Here is a 17,374-nt window from a genome sequence, read left to right on the forward strand (position 1 = left end):
CTATTTGGATTTTGCCAAAGCGTTTGATACTGTGCCCCACAAACGACTGCTTTCTAAACTAAGGTCTGTTGGGCTTATTGAAGTCGTTTGCACATGGATAGGAAACTGGCTACAGGATCGGGTACAGAGGGTGGTTGTTAATGGAACATTCTCTACTTGGAGTAAGGTTCTTAGTGGGGTCCCTCAGGGCTCAGTATTGGGTCCACTTTTATTTAACTTGTTCATTAATGACTTAGGGGAGGGTGTTGTAAGTAATGTATCAGTTTTTGCAGATGACACAAAACTATCCAGCCCAATTAATTCCATCCAGGATGTGGTATCCTTGCAACATGATCTTGACAAACTGGCAATCTGGGCAACTAAGTGGCAAATGAGATTCAATGTTGATAAATGTAAAGTCATGCACCTAGGATGTAAAAATATCCACTTATACCCTTAATGGGACTGCACTAGGCAAATCCATTATGGAAAAGGACCTTGGAGTCCTTGTAGATGATAAACTTGGCTGTAGCAAGCAATGCCAGTCAGCAGCATCAAGGGCAAATAAGGTCTTGAGCTGTATTAAAAGGGACATTGATTCACAGCAGGAAACGGTTATTCTTCCACTTTATAGAGCACTGATAAGGCCCTGCCCCCATTTAGAATATGCCGTACAGTTTTGGTCTCCATCACTCAAACAGGACATTATTGTATTAGAGAGGGTACAGAGAAGGGCAACTAAGCTGGTAAAAGTTATGGAAAAATCTTAGCTATGAGGAAAGACTGGCCAAATTGGGGATGTTCACACTAGAGAGGGGATCATATAATAATCTCTCTAATGCTTTATTTACCAGTAGGTCTTTCCATCTGACACAAGGTCACCCATTCCCATTAGAAGAAAAGAGGTTCCGGCTAAATATTGGGAAGGGGTTTGTTACAGTGAGAGCTGTGAAGATGTGGAATTGTCTCCCTGAATCAGTGGTACAGGCTGATACATTAGATAGGTATAAGAAGGGGTTGGATGGTGTTTAGCAAGTGAGGGAATACAGGGTTATGGGAGATAACTCATAGTACAAGTTGATCCAGGGACTGGTCCCATTGCCATTTTGGAGTCAGGAAGGAATTTTTCCCCCTCTGAGGCAAATTGGAGAGGCTTCAGATGGGGTTTTTTTTTGCCTTCCTCTGGATCAACTGGCAGTTAGGCAGGTTAACAAAAAGTTAAAAGGTTGAACACGATGGATGTGTGTTTCAACTTAACTTACTATGTTACTACGGATTCAACCCAATAACAGCAAATTCTTCAGGATAATCTTCAAACATCAGTCACAAAGTTGAAGTTACACAGGGGTTGGATATTCCAACAACACAATGACCCTAAACACACTTGGAAATCTACAAAGGCACTTATGCAGAGGGAGAAGTACAATATTTTGGAATGGCTGTCACAGTCCCCCGACTTAAGAAGTTGCTACTTTGAAATCTCAGCCAAAGATAAACAAAACTCCAAAGAATTAAGAGGGGTTCCCAAATGTTTTCATATGACTGTATGCAGGGCCGCCATCAGGGGGGGACAGGGGGGACAAGCGTACCGGGCCCGGGCATGAAGGGGGGCCCGGCAGCGCTGCATTTTTTGAAGATCCGGGCCCCCCTTACGAGCGCCCGAGCCGTACGTCTTGCCTCTTGCGTTGCGAATGCGGAAGTGCCGAAAAGCCGAAGCCGATGCGCCGAAAAGACCTGAAGTCACGGAAAAAGCCGAAGTCACGAAGCGCCGAAAAGACCCGAAGTCACGAAAACAGCCGAAGTCCTGAAGCAGCGCAAAGACCCGAAGTCACGAAAACAGCCGAAATTGAAGTCCTGAAGCGGTGAAAAGACCCGAAGTCACGAAAGGAGGCGAAGTTGAAGTACTGAAGCCATGAGTTCAATCCTACTGAACACCAGTTTGTGTGTTTTTTGTTTTTTTTTTAATCCCCAGCCACCAATGTATTATTTTAATATTCTATAGGCCCCTGCCACCAATCTTTTTTTTTTTTAAAAACATTTTTTTTTGGGGCCCCAATTTTTTTTTAACTCGTAAGGGGCCCCTTGCCACCATTGTTTTTTTAAAAAAATTTAATTTTTTTTTGGCGGCGCCAATTTTTTTTTAACTTGTAAGGGGGCCCCTGCCACCAGTTTTTTATTTTTTCAAAAAAAAAATTATTTTTTTTTTAAATTTTTTTTTGGGGCCCCAATTTGTTTTTAACTTATAAGGGGGCCCCTGCCACCAATGTATTTTTTTTTTAGTTTTTTTTTGCTTTTTTTTTGTTGGGGCCCCAAGTTTTTTTTAACTTATAAGGGGGCCCCTGCCACCAATGTTTTTTTTTTTAAAAAAAATTTAAATTTTTTTTTGGGGCCCCAATTTTTTATAAGGGGGCCCTGACCATCAATAGCTTTTTACAACTTGTGTGGGGGGGGGTTACTTTTTTAGCGCTGATGTCTGTGTGGTCTTTTAACTGAGATGTGGAGTGGGCGGGATATGGGGTGGAGCTTGGTCGTCAGTGTGGGCGGGGCCCAGGGGGCCCCAAAAATTTTGTTGTACGGGGCCCCGTGATTTCTAATGGCGGCCCTGACTGTATGTTGGAGTGTGCTTGCCATACAGGGTGTTAAGTGTAATTGGATAAATTGGACACTAAGTGGTGCAAGAAAGTAATAGAAGTGTGGATGCAATATACTCCCCCGTCATTAGAGGGAGAAGGTGAGTCTAGAGGTACAAAAAGGGAAACACACCCTGGTTTTATGGACTTAGTCTGGAGGAATCTGCAAAGAATGGAAGACTGGAAGAAAAGAGATCTGAAAAAGAAATAGAAGCAGGCTAAGAGTGGGAAGAGGGAGTATAGCAGGCACTAGGTGTCTGAGCTAGGATAGTGAGCATGGGCCGCCTAATGCCCCAATAAGGAGGGTAGTGAAGGTAGTGCCCCGGTGGATTTCCCACAAGATAGGGACCTAAGAGGAAAGGGTTTAGGACAGCAGTAGGGTGTGATGGGCTTCAGGCCAGTGTTCTGCCAGTGGAGAAAAAAAAGCTTGTCGGAATAATAAAGGGGCATTGCAGGGAGTGCCGATTACTGAGACAGGTGGGGAACAGGGATTCCCAGTGACTGGAGACAAGTGTGAGTACCCGACCTAGCCATCCCAAGTATCAATCCTCTGCATAAAGGGTTAAACTTGAACAAGCCGGTGTGAATATTATGCAAGTTTGAATTATGTTCCTGTGTAATGTTGAATGTAGGTGGTTATGGTGAAGACGGTTGATGTGTCCAACAAATGGTTACCCGCCTTACAAGTGCAAAAAAGCCCGAAGTAGGAGGCCTCTGTAGGAGAAGCTAGATCCTGTTATAACTCACTCTAGGAGTGATGTTAAGGGGATGTTAGTAGAGTAGAAGCGTTATTACCCTGGGTATCACCAGCCAGCCTATGGACTCAAGCAGATTAGGGGTAGAGGAATCCCAAAGGAAGTACCAATATGGAGGCCTTGTATTCTGGGCCTGGACACTACCTGGAGTACTACCATTGACTACTATGTAACTAATAAACACCCTGCCTGTGCCTAATAACATCAAGACAATGTCTTAAGAAGGGGACAATTCCTAAATTGTGTTACATATAGATACTATTGTGATGGTTTTACATTGGCAGGGACCACATCTGCATGCTTAGAACAATATAATGGACAGCGGACAGCTGTCAAATATATATTGAATTTGAATTGGCAGATTGTGTTTCTCTTCTTTCTGAATCCGGCCCTTATAGTCCTATATTAAATATCACATTCACACACACAGCAGAAACAGCTACAAAAGTTAGTAGGGCGATGTTTTTATTTTATAAATAAAATATAATAATAATTATTCAGTTTAACATTTCTCTTTTTTTTTCAACTGGATTTCAGTGTTGACATTTCATATTCATTAGGAAAAAGATAGTGAAATATTTAGTCCTTAATCCTTCCAATATTGACTTAATGGATACAGCAGCGGCTCAGCATGGAGTGGAGGCAGGAGAAGGCCAGGAATGCCAATACTAGCTTTACAGGATTACAACATTGCTAGTTTTTTTCAGATAAATCACAATAAAGCATTTCAGCATGATTTTTTATTTCCTACAGTTACATTTCTGTTTGCATGAATGCTGGAGGTCTATAACCCCTTTGTGCTCACGTAGGGATTTAACAAAGAGTAATTCAGGGCCTATCATAAGGAAACTCAGCAAAACAGTAAGAGCAACACTCTGAACAGTCCCAAAGGTACAGGAAAGACAAGTGACTCTTTGGATTTGATTTGATTCAGAGAAGTTTAGGACTGATTTCTGTGTCAATCTAGTGAATATCATTTATAGTAACGAGGGGACTATGCATCCAAATCAGAGGAAGGCCGGAAGTTTATAACGGCCGAACGCAAGTTACATTCATTGTGTATCCTACATCAACTCTATAGGGGTCATTTATACATGTAAGTGCAGTCCTACTAAAATATGTAAATATTGTGCTTATTGATACTAGTCATTTAAAGGGCACCAATCATGACCAAAATCATTAACTAAGTAAATACACTATGTGAAAGTTCAAGAAATCCGATTTTTAAAACAGTTAGAATTGTTTGTATAATGTAAATGATCAGCTCATTATTCCTTCTGCAAGATCTCCCCTATCTCCACTGCAGTTCTAGCTGAGGCAGCCATCTTGGATTTCACTGGCTCCTCCTACCTATATCTTCCCAGCCAACTGCAGCTCTGAAATCTCGCACATGCTCAGTTGAAATTCCTTGTTGCTTATCAAACCTTCTAAGCTACTTTCAAATCAGCCAAACCTGTGTGTTAGCTGCTGTTCAGTAGTGCTGCCACAATGACTTTACCAGCAGGGGACAAGATAGGGAAATCTCCTGATACTTCTAGTGGAGGAGTTTACTTAAACAAGGCATTCTGGGTAGAATACTCAAAGCAGTGTTACAATCTGAGCATGCTCCTGAAATTTGCATATTAGAGTCTCTGTTATAGTCACAGTATGGCCTCCCTCTGTGAAAGAACCCATTTGACAAAGTAAGGGATTTTTTTTTAAAACCTGCAGTTTTTTCAAAAAACTATATATGTGGTTTGATTAAACGTGTTTAGCTTGTACTGGTCAGATTGTTAATATGTGTTTGATTTTGGCTGTGATAGGTGCCCTTTAAGTTAATTGTGCCAAACACTCCTTGCACTTGGGTATAGTCGTGCAAAGTTGTGCCCTGCCTCTTCTGCTGAATTGTCCCATCCATGGGATGAAAGTTAAGCCTAGAGCCACCGTCAGCCTGAATGAGGTGATATATTCGAGTGTTGTGTCAACACCAGACTTGCCATAAAAGAAGCAAATGCTCATGTGTGTGAGTGCTGGAGGTTGACACAATCCCAACCCAACTAAAATATCTGCTGAAACTTGGTTCCAAAGTGCTGCCATGTGCACGTGGAACAGTATTTGTTTTGATCCATAAGGCACAATTGTGCAACTCTCCATGCTGCTGCAAGGATGCTGGGATTATGGAAAAAAAATGCATTATTGGCAAAAAACATTCTTGGGCTCATTCATAAACACTGGGCAAATCTGCTCCTGGGCAGTAACCCATAGCAACCAATCAGTGATTAGCGTTTGCAGGCTGAGCAGTGAAAGCAAACACCTGATTGGTTACCATGGCTTACTGCCCTGGTGCAATTTGCCTGGTGTTTATAAATGAGCCCCGTTGTGTCCAAAATTGCTCTTTTACAGTGAACTTGGGGTCATAAGTTACCCATTATGGCTCATGTTTCTGTGCAGATGATGCCGGCTACAAAGTTGGCTCATGTATCCTCTTCCATAGATTTATCAATATATCTGCTCCACCTGTACAATATAATTAAGTGTTTGGACAATATAAATTGCTCTAAAAATCAGTCTCTGCTCAATTATATAACTGCACTGTATGTCTCTTTCTGCTAGTCTGCCTAATCAACTAGACTGGCCATGAGTCCAAGGACAAAAGTTCCTTTAGTGGCAGGTTTTCTCCCAGAATCTTGCTAGAAATGATACAACCAAATGTCATTTAAAAATATCTTTTAGACTAGGAGAGTGTTAGATGCGCTGGGAGATCCCCGGGTGTTCTTACCTCCCGGCACGTCTCTTCCCGGCTGATGGGGCGCACCTGTGCTGACATCACGTGTTTTGTCTGGGCGGAACTGACACTGGCGTGGGTCCGCTCACATTTTGACGCCCAGCGTCATGACATCTTCGTTCGGCACCGAATTCGAATTTTGGCACCAATTTTCCTATATAAGTGGAAATCTCCATTTTGACAGTGCCCAAGCTGGCTTCTGTTTACAGATCCTGCCGAAGCATTACTACTGTTTAAGAATTCCTGGTTATTTGACTTCTGCCTGTTATTGATTCCGATTGTAGACGCCTGTCTCGACCCTTTTGCCTGTTCCTCGACTACGTCTTGCTTAATCCTTGCCAGTACCTCGTTTATGGACTTGTTACTATTATACGCACTTACTTCTTGTTGGTTCCGCAGCAGAAAGCCCGGGGCCCCAAAAGGGCATCGGTGAACACCTGAATCCACAGGGGTTCCCTGTGCATCTGAGAGCACCCACTACTTTGCAAGTTTCCTGATAGACGAGTACATTACAGAGAGTTGCTCTTTGCATTCTGCATTTAGGGTCATAAAATAACCATTATACCTCATGTTACTGTGTGCAGATGATGTGGGCCTCAAAGTTGGCTCATGCTCCCTATTCCATAGATGTTTCAATAGATCTGCTCCACTTGTTTGGACGATACATGTGTTTGGACGATATAAGTTACTCCAAAAATTAGTCTCTGCTCAATTATATAACTGCACTGTATGTGTCTGCAATTCTGCCTGATCAACTAAACTGGCCATGAGGCAAAGTCCCTATCCCTATGATTAAGGGCGGAAATGCCCGAAACGCGTCAGATGACACACTCTCTGTGCTGTTTTAATGTGGATAAATAAAAATAATTATTTTTAAACAATAAAACGATGTTGCAGAATTCCATTCTGAACTCTTCTAAAGCCCCTTCAGTGGCCAGTTTTCTCTAAGAATCACTAGAAATAATACAACTAATTATTATTTAAAAATATCTCTTAGACTTGGAATCCCGTTGGTTTATATTGGTCCCATAAGATCCATATTTAGCTCTTGTTCTGTTGTTTAGGAACATTTGTGTAACTCTTGGATAAACTCAGGACTTTCCAAAGTTTCCTAACGGACATCTGTGCTTTCCTTCATCCTTTTTAAGTCAGCAGAGTTTCCTTGGTGGAAAGGGATGAAAAGACAGATTCTTCCTCTAAACAGGCCAAGTTAATGGCAACTAATTAAACTCAACTTCATTTACTTGAGTCTGTGTTCCGCCCATTGTACATTGCATTGCCTCCTCTCCCACGTCCCATCTGTAGAACTGCAATTACGTTACAGCACAGCTCTCATTTATAATATAGACAGTATAAAGATCTTTGATTAACCTCATTACAGGATAATCATTATTGTTTTTTTATTTGTTTTATGAATTTAAAAGAGATGTAAACCTTTTGAATTAATGAATGTAAAATGTCTCACTTTTTGCAATCCATATTAAAAGAGAACTTTAAAATTAAAATGTAACATGAGTTTCAACTGATGAAAACAAGGACATTTTCTAAATCGAATCGATTAAAAGTTCTCAACTGTTTCTTAAATAATCAGGAAACACTTGAGCCCTGATCTGGCCTCTTCTCTCAGTCGGTAAGTATCCCTCACCCGTTATAGCTCAACATGCTGGAAAAGAACTCATAGGAAAACATCTTCCTGTCTGTATTTCAGCTGAATATTCATTTTGTTATCAGTTGGAAATCATTACACTGCGGGGCACATTTACTAAGGGTCAAAGTGAATTCGAAGTGAAGATTCGAATTGAAAAACTTAGAATTTCGAAGTAATTTTTGGGTACTTCGATCATCGAATAGGCCAAATTTGACTTTGATTTGAAGTGAAAATGCTTAGACTATTTGACCATTCGATAATCGAAGTACTGTCTCTTTAAAAAACTTCGACCTCGACGACCTTTTTTTGTAAAATCGTACAATTAAATAGTTCAAATCGTTTGATTCGAAGTAAGATCGAAGTATGATCGTACGATCGTAGTACGATTGCACGATCTTAAAATCCTTCGAGTTCGCATGTCGGACTAGCCTATTCGATGGTCAAATTTCGACGTTTTTTTCACTTTGAAATTCGACCCTTGATAAATCTGCCCCACAGTGTTATTATCAAAATATCAACCATGGGAACTGACCAGAGCTTTATTATTTATATGTTATTTCTCGTACTCCATGGACAGTTTGGAGATTGTATTCTAGAGATGACCAGGTCGCTATCACAGGTATGTGATCTATCATCCAAAAATACTGTTATCCAATAAGTTGCAAAAACTTGGTATATCAGTCCCAAATGTGTGTTGTTCAATTAAACAATGTCTTCTTTTTCACTGACCCACATTTCCCTTTTAATAAGAAGACAATGTCTTGTCCTTGATTGTAACCTGACCCAACATAAACAACACGTCAATGAATGCACCACTAATAATCTGAATCAGCCTTGGTTAAAACGTGGTTATATTCAGTACAAATTCATGTAAGTGGCATAACAATTACAGACATAGAGATAGTCAATTTGTGTCAAAGAATGATAAATGGGCAGATTTCTTGATTTGTGTTTTCCACAAAAATTCGAGTTTTCAAGGTAATTTTTTGGGTCAAAAATACATTTTTCAGGTTAAAAAACTCAAATTATTTAGATTTATTATACCCTACCCTGGAAATAGCTTGAATTTTGAAACGACTCCATCTGTAACCTGTCGAGGTCATGGAGGAGTCAATGACAGAGGATAGTTGAACCATTTGAAGATGTTAATAGCCTTCATGATGTTCAAGTTTTGTTCGGATGGTTTTGCTTGAAAACTCAATCAATTCAAGTTGTTTCCTGCCGAAAACTCGATTAATTTGAGTTTTCCGGTTGTTAACCCCGAACTCACTGATTCAAGTATTTTCCATTTGAGTTTGAGTCTTAAATTAGAAACCATTTGAAATGTGAGTTAATTTTAGGTATGAAAAACTCTAAAACTGTAACTTTGACAATTAACCCCCTAAAAGTTTTTTAAGTTCAACCTCTTCAAATGACCTCTGGTGCACATACTGTATATTCATATACTTATATTGACCTGTCTATACACATATATATATATATATATATATATATATATATATATATATATACAGGGAAGATCCTGGACCCTCTGCTGCCCTGAAGCGGTTTGTTGCTGCCACCCCCTCCACCTGAACTCACATTTTTTGGCTCTGTGTTTTACAAAAGTCATAATTCCGATTTGAAAACCAGAAATGTGTTTCTTAGTTTCTAGGAGCGGCATTTTTGCTGCACCTGTTAACCAATTGAGCGCTGCCTCCTTAGGTGAGATTCTCAACTCTCCACATTGACACAGCACCCACGTACAGGTCTGGGATCTGTTATCTGGAGACCCATTGTTCAGAAAGCTCCAAATTATGGGAAGGCCATCTTCCCTAGACTCCATTTTATCCAAACAATAAAGTTTTTTAAAAAATGATTCCCTTTTTCTCTGTTATAATAAAACAGTAGCTTGTACTTGATCCCAACTAAGATATAATTAATCCTTATTGGAGGCAAACTATTTGGTCTTATTCATATAATTAAGTAATGTATGTTAACGTGATTTTTTATAAAGTAAAGTATGGCGAGTCAAATTATGGAAAGATCCCTTATCCAGAAAACCCCAGGTCCAGAGCATTCTGTAGTAGTCCCAAATATTCATGTAGAAGAGTGGTTCACCTTTGAGATAACTATTAGTATGATGTAGAGAGTGATATTCTGAGACAGTTTGCTATTAGTTTTCATTTTTTATTATTTGTGATTTTTGAGTTATTTAGCTTTTTATTCAGCAGCTCTTCAATTTGCATTTTAAGCAATCTGGTTGCTAGGGTCCAAATTCCCCTAGCAACCATGCACTGATTTGAATAAGAGACTGGAATATGAATAGGAGCTGAATAGAAAGATCAGGAATATCAAGTAGCAATAACAATACATTTGTAGCCACAGAGGATTTGTTTTTTTTAGAAAGGAGTCAGTGATGCCCATTTGAAAGCTATCAGAAGAAAAAGGCAAATAACTATAATACTATAAAAACCAATTGAAAAGTTGCTTAGAATTGGCCGTTCTAAACCATACTAAAAACTGTCTTAAAGTTGAACAACCTCTTTGATATGACAACAATATAAGGGCTCATTTACCACTACAAACACTGTCGGCATAGGCATAGTCAGCGTACAGGTATGGGATCCGTTATCCGGAAGCCCATTATCCAGAAAGCTGTCTCCCATAGACTCCATTTTATCCAAATAATCCAAATTTTCAAAAATGGATTTCATCTTTCTCTGTAATAATAAAACAATAGCTTGTACTTGATCCCAACTAAGATATAATTAATCCTTATTGGAGGCAAAGCCAGCCTATTGGGTTTATTTAATATTCACATGATTTTCTAGTAGACTTAAGGTATGACGATCCAAATTATGCAAAGTTTGTGTGCACCTTGTTTTGCATCGGTCAAAGTTGGGGTGGACACAACATCCCCTAGCAGGTGCAATTACACTGAAATGGTATGGAAAAAACGGCATTGTGGGTAAAAAATAAGGTGAATACATCTGGGGAAGATGCAGCATTGTGGGTAAAAAATGATGGCAACTTTTGTCCCAAATTACAATTTCCACACTGCACTTCAAGGTCAAGGTCTTTTTTTTTATATGGAAACTATTCATTATGCAAAGATGATAAAAAATGTTTCCACTGCATTAATGTCCCCCTTTTGTGCGTGATACATTTTATTGGACTCATTGACATTGAGTAATGTTTCCAACATCTGTCGTCTTCTTTAGCTCCTCCATGTTTTCCCCAGTGACGATTCCTAAGCGAATGTGACCACCGTGGTCCTGAGACAGCGGCTAAAACAAGAATAATAATAAAAAAAAAACCCAGCAGGTAATAATGAAGATTAATACGGCACAGGCAATGATTCAGTTGGGATTAAGGTAACCCTTGCAGTAAGGAAAAGCCGAATGTAAGCTAAAAAAAGGAAATCAATTGAAGGTCATTACAGAAAACATGAATTATGGTGAACAGTTGGGACGTAACGCTCAGATATGGCGAATATGGACTAAGGGAGGTTGGATACGGGACATGGAAATAAACAATAACTGGTGGAAAATGCTGAAATGATCCCAATGCTAGAATTAATTCTGCCAGTAAATTACCAACTGATGGTTCTTGTATCTCAGCATGACTGGAGCGTAGACACAGAAGATTGTGTCGTTTAATTTGAGTCTCGTTATGTAATGGGCAGGGAATAAAATGAACCTCCTTGGTAGCTCGCTCGGAGCATGAATGGAATGGCGACGAATGTTGTGATGAGAAAATAAAAGGTTGGAACAGAATGTAGATGAAAGTGAAGCTGAAGAAGAACAAACATAGTAATGACTTGAGAATACCTTCATGTTTTGGGCTGACAAGCAGAATTCTCAGTATTTATGGATTTGACAAAACATAATGGGGCTCACTTATAATTGAAGTCTCACATTATTATTATATCATTGTTTTATTAGCTAGAATGCTTTGTGATTGAACTTTAATGTTGTGTCTGCTTCTCTGACGAAGCTTCAAGGAAGTTTGACTATCATTCCTATTTTAATAAATCCTTCTGCCCGGCCGAACAATTTCTTAAAGGGTTGGTTAACCCTTTAAAGGATACGTATGCCTTAAAAATTTGTTTAATTGATGAGAGTTCTATTCTAAGCACTTTTGCAATGTACATTCGTTTTTTTTTTTTTAATTCCAAGATATTAAAGGATACATGTACAGTTAATATGAATGAATTTTGTTACAACAGCGCCACCTGCTGGTCATTTTCTGACCAGTCTGATCGCCAAGTAGTCAAGGAAGTTGTCAGGAGAAAGAAAGAGGCTGCTCTGATGTTCTTCTGCTTAAGAAAAAAAATAGAAACATTTCTCAAATCTTTCCTAAGCAGAAGAACTGAGCAGCCTCTTTCTTTCTCCTGACAACTTCCTTGACTACTTGGTGGTCAGACTGGTCAGAAACTGACCAGAAGGTGGCGCTGTTGTAACAAAATTCATTTATATTAACAGTACATGTAACCTTTAATATCTTGGAATTAAAACAAAATAAATAAAGAATTTGAATAACAAAAGTGCTTAGAATAGAACCCTCATCAATTTTATATTCACTCAATTTAAAGGTTTACTTATCCTTTAAAGGCGTATTTATCAAAGGGTCAAAGTGAAAGTTCCCCCTTTGATAAACAATCCTTTAAAAATCCCATAGAAATGAATGGAGAGAGGAGGTATTTCACTCTAGCGGACTGTGGTGATCTCTAACTTCCCTTTTTGATAAATATACCCCATTGATGTGAATGGCATGGCGATGAGCCAATTGCTAATTGCCATGTCATAATTCCACCTCCTGATGCAATACACCTGCCCCACCCCTGACATCACGCACCCCGTCCCAACATCATCCATCCCACCAACTAGGTGACAACCCTAAAATCTGTAGTGACCGGATCCTACTTCCAGACTAAGGGGCAGATTTATCAAGGGTCAAAGTGAAAATTCGAAGTAAGAAAATACAAATTTCGAGCTAGTTTTGTGTACTTCAACTAGGGAATAGTCCATATTCGATTTGAATTTGAAAAAAATTAGAAAATTAGAATATCAAATTTATCATCTGCTGTCTCTTTAAAACTTTAAAACTCATCTAAAACCTGGCGAATTGCTGTTTTAGCCTATGGGGGACCTCGTAAAACCTATACGGAGTCAATTGGTGGACCTTGAAAAATCTAAGTTTTTTTTTGTAAATACTTCGAATTGAATTTGATCGAATTCGATTATACTTTGTTTCGAACAACCGAACACAGCCTATTCACCCACAAAAAAACTTTGATTTTTTTAAATACATTTCGGTTGGTCTTTTTTTATTCGAATTTCGAAGTTATGGGAGTTCCAAAAAAAACTCCCATTACTTCGAAATTCGACCCTTGATAAATCTGCCCCTAAATATACATAATTGACGGTTAAAAAGTTTAATTAAATGATTCATTTCTCAAAAGGAAAGTCTCCTAAGTGCTGTGATGTATTAGTTATAGAATGATAATTTTAAGATGCCCAAAATTTTTAATTTTCCATATCTCAGAGACATTTCCTACACGTTCCTATCCGTATGATTCCTCTAGCAAAGTCTGGGAAATAACAGAATTAGCTTGTTTGTGAGAAGGTCACCAACTGACAGCTTGCTTTATTGATCCCATACAACGGGGATCTCACTAGAATGAATACTAAAGGTTCATGCGCCTTCAGAACGGGTTGGAAAACAAAAATGCCATTTGTAAATAATTAAATATCTCCAAGTTAAGAAAATCTTCAAAGAAAATGCCAAAGACTCTCATCTGGAATGTGCTTGGCTGGCAGGAAGCTCCCATTGTTAAATATATGGATAGAAATTTAATATTCCATTATTGATTGGTGTCTTCTGTTTGAATTCTCTACTGGAGGCCATTTCTGTTTGTCAGTTCCTAGCAGGACACGATTGCAAAGAAAACCCACTAAATAATGTAAAAAACAAAGAAACCATATTTGATTGGATGCCGCTTATAAATTCATCAAACACAACCTACATATTCCCTCCTGGCTCTGTATCCCTCAGTTGTTTCCAATGGAATGTGTTGACTAAGCCCAATATGACTGGCTAGTAATTTTTATCTTTTATTCAGAAACAATGGGTCAATAATACAAGTTATTCCTATTGAATAAATATATATATCTATATATATATAATACACAAGTTTTAGTGAGTCATGTGACCAAAATGACATCACTACTCACCGTTTATAACTGATGACATCACTAGTCACCGTTTATATGAATATAATTTACACGATATTCATGGCTTCTGTGTATTTTATATAATATATATATCTCTATATATCTATCTATCTATCTATCTATCTATCTATCTATCTATCTATCTATCTATCTATCTATCTATCTATATATATATATATTCAGGTATAGGACCTGTTATCAGGACTGTCCGTGAGATCTGGGGTTTTCTGGATAAGGGGTCTTTCCATAATTTGGATATCCATACCTTTAGGGGCAGATTTATTAAGGTTCGAATGGTAAATTAGAATTCGAATTTTCAAGTTTGATTTTGGTTGGGGAAAATCCGAATTCTAATTTGATAGTACACCACCTAAAAATTGCCGAGTTCAAGTAGAAGACAAAGGCAAAGGTCCACTGACCATTTGAGGCTATTCAAGGCTATACAGGTATGGGAATTATTATCCACAATGCTCAGGACCTGGGGTTTTCTGGATAAGGGATCTTGGTGTAACTTGGATTTCAATATATTACGGTGGTAATTTATTAAATCCCAATTTTACAATAATTGTTTTTTGTGAAAAAAAAAAAACTTGATACCCCGAGGATGGAAAAAGCCAGAATCCGAAAAGGTTGTATATAAGTTAATAGATGAAGTCCCAAAGATATCCTGATTTGTGCTGGGTTTCATGCTAAGATTTAAGCATTATAAAAAAAATTTAAAAAATCTGAATTTTTGGGAGGAATATCCGAAAAATTTGTACAATTCCAATTTTTCATGATTTTTTCAAATCTATCCTGCACAGGAAATTTTCGGGAAAATGTTTTGATAAATAAGGGGAAATAACCTGTGCGGATTGGGTCGGAGTATATTTCAGAAAAGAATTAGACATTTTCGGAACTCGATAAATAACCCCCGTACGTCTACTTTAAATTAATTTAAACATGAAACAAACCCAAAAGGATTGTTTTTCCTCTAATAAGAATGATTTATCTCTTAGTCGGGATCAAGTGCAAGCTATTGTTTTATTATTACACAGAAAAAAATAATTAAAAAAAATCTGAATTGTTTGATTAAAACGGAGTCTATGGGAGATGACCTTTCAGTAACTCAATGCTTTCTGGATAACGGTTTGCCAGATAACGGATCCCATAACTGTAGTAGTCTCCAGATCAAGAACACTCCGTATATATGTTATCCCATCTCTAGTTTTAGAATGCAGTGACAAGTAGTTCTCCTCCGCAGTTTTATTTTATAGGCACCTTTATAAATGTCCTACTGCAGCTGGAAATTTACTTTAAATTCTGAGAAATCTTTGTTTTAGCATGGCTCAATTTAGGGTCAGGCCACACTGGGCCTTTGGGGAGATTTGGTTGCCTGGCGACTAATCGCCTCGACTTTGCGGCAACCAATCTCCCCTAACCGTTTTTTTCATTTTAAGCCGGCGCAGAGTCAGGGAAAGCGTTTGGGGAGATTGGTCGCCGCAAAGACGAGGCGATTAGTCGCCAAGCAACCAAATCTCCCCAAAATGCCCAGTGTGGACTTACCCTAAGGGCCGATTCACCAAGGGTCGAATATCGAGGGTTAATTAACCCTCGATATTCGACTGGGATTTAAAATCCTTCGACTTCGAATATTGAAGTCGAAGGATTTTATTGCAAATAGTTCGATCGAACGATCCAAGGATTATTCCTTCGATCGAACGATTAAATCCTTCGAATCGACCGATTTGAAGGATTTTAATCCAACGATCGAAGGAATATCCTTCGATCAAAAAAACTTAGGAAAGCCTATGGGGACCTTCCCCATAGGCTAACATTGAGTTCGGTAGGCTTTAGATGGCGAACTAGGGGGTCGAAGTTTTTTCTTAAAGAGACAGTACTTCGACTATCGAATGGTCGAATAGTCTAATGATTTTTAGTTTGAATCCTTCGATTCGAAGTCGTAGTCGAAGGTCGAAGTAGCCCATTCGATGGTCGAAGTAGCCCAAAAAACACTTCGAAATTCAAAGTTTTTTTTACTTCAAATCCTTCACTCGAAGTTAGTGAATTGGCCCCTTAAAGTTGGACACACAGAAAAAAGAAAAAACAGAAAAAAAAGCGATGACAGTAGGGGGCAGATGTATCAAGGGTCGAATTTCGAGGGGTTAAATCCCTCGAAATTCGACTGGGGAATAGAATCGAATAGGGAATTTAAGCGAATTTACGCACTGGCGAATAGTCGAATGGGCGAATATTCGCCCGGTGAATGATCGATCGAATGCCTTTTTATTCGATCAAAAATTTAGAAACTTTCCCATAGGCTTTTAAAGCATTTCGGTAGGTTTAATCTGGCGAAGTAGGCAGTCGAAGTATTTATAAAAGAGACAGTACTTCAATTATCGAATGGGCGAATAGTCGCAGCTTTTTTTCGCTCGATCTATTCGAATCATTCTACTCAGGCGAATTTACGCCAATTCGATAGTCGAGGAGCACGAAAAACTACTCGAAATTCGAGTTTTTTTTCCCTCTATTCATTCACCCGAGCTTGGTGAATGTGCCCCAAGATGTTCACCACTTCAGGGAAGGCAGTTTTTTTAATATTAAATACAACTTTTAAATCTGCACGCATTATCCTTTTGTTTATGAGAAAAAGTTTCTTTTAAGACCAATTATACAGCGCTTTTTACAAATCTCAAGTGGCGAAATTTTAGACGTGAATGCATTTTTTTATGAAAGAAAAATAACATTATAACAACTTTGAAGTCGTTTTTTTTTTTTGTTTTTAGAAAAGGAAAAGCCATGAATTTTCTGCCTGTGAATAAAGAAGTGCGAAGTTAATTGGAAATTCTCCTCACTTATGATATATAAAGAGAGGAAGCTCATTTCCTTTATCGGAGATTTATTATGCCTGGAAATGTCTCGAGGGATCCATTGTCAAGATGACAGAACCCAGTGTTTGATGTTTCTTTTTCTGATTAAAGCGTGTCTATTTTTTATATAGTTGCCTTTTCTTAGACAAATCAAATATTTCCTTTGACATTTTTATGATGGAAAGCCCACGTATATTGCTGGGAAATAAAGGAGGATTGTCTTTGTGTACTTTCTATTTTTTTTTTTTTAATTATTTTTTTTTTAAAATAACTTTTCCATTAGAAGACAAGCATTTTGTGAAATAATAAAATTATAAAATGATAGGCTTTGAAATCATAGTGGGGAAAAAAATGAGAATTTTGTTGTTTGCAATATAGCGGAATTGAGAACGTTTCTGCCTTGTAGCAATAAGCACCACCTTCATGAAGAAACTTTCAGTGTGGAATTAAAATTTGCAATGCGATAACTTAAAATTTTTGCAAAAATTTTATTTAAATTACCAAGATATGCCTAAATAGAGCTATGTTGAT

General features: G+C 38.3%; 1 long non-coding RNA gene across 1 annotated transcript in view; it reads left to right on the top strand.

Annotated features, from left to right (window-relative positions):
* The window catches only part of LOC121394765, a 77,702-nt gene extending 60,651 nt beyond the window's left edge, over window positions 1-17,051 (top strand). The window contains exon 3 of the long non-coding RNA XR_005962005.1: window positions 16,760-17,051. This is a non-coding gene — a long non-coding RNA (uncharacterized LOC121394765). The remainder of the gene's footprint in view (window positions 1-16,759) is intronic.
* The last annotated feature ends 323 nt before the right edge of the window (window positions 17,052-17,374 follow it).

This window comes from Xenopus laevis, chromosome 6L, assembly GCF_017654675.1.
Source record: "Xenopus laevis strain J_2021 chromosome 6L, Xenopus_laevis_v10.1, whole genome shotgun sequence".
Classification (NCBI taxonomy): Eukaryota; Metazoa; Chordata; class Amphibia; order Anura; family Pipidae; genus Xenopus; species Xenopus laevis.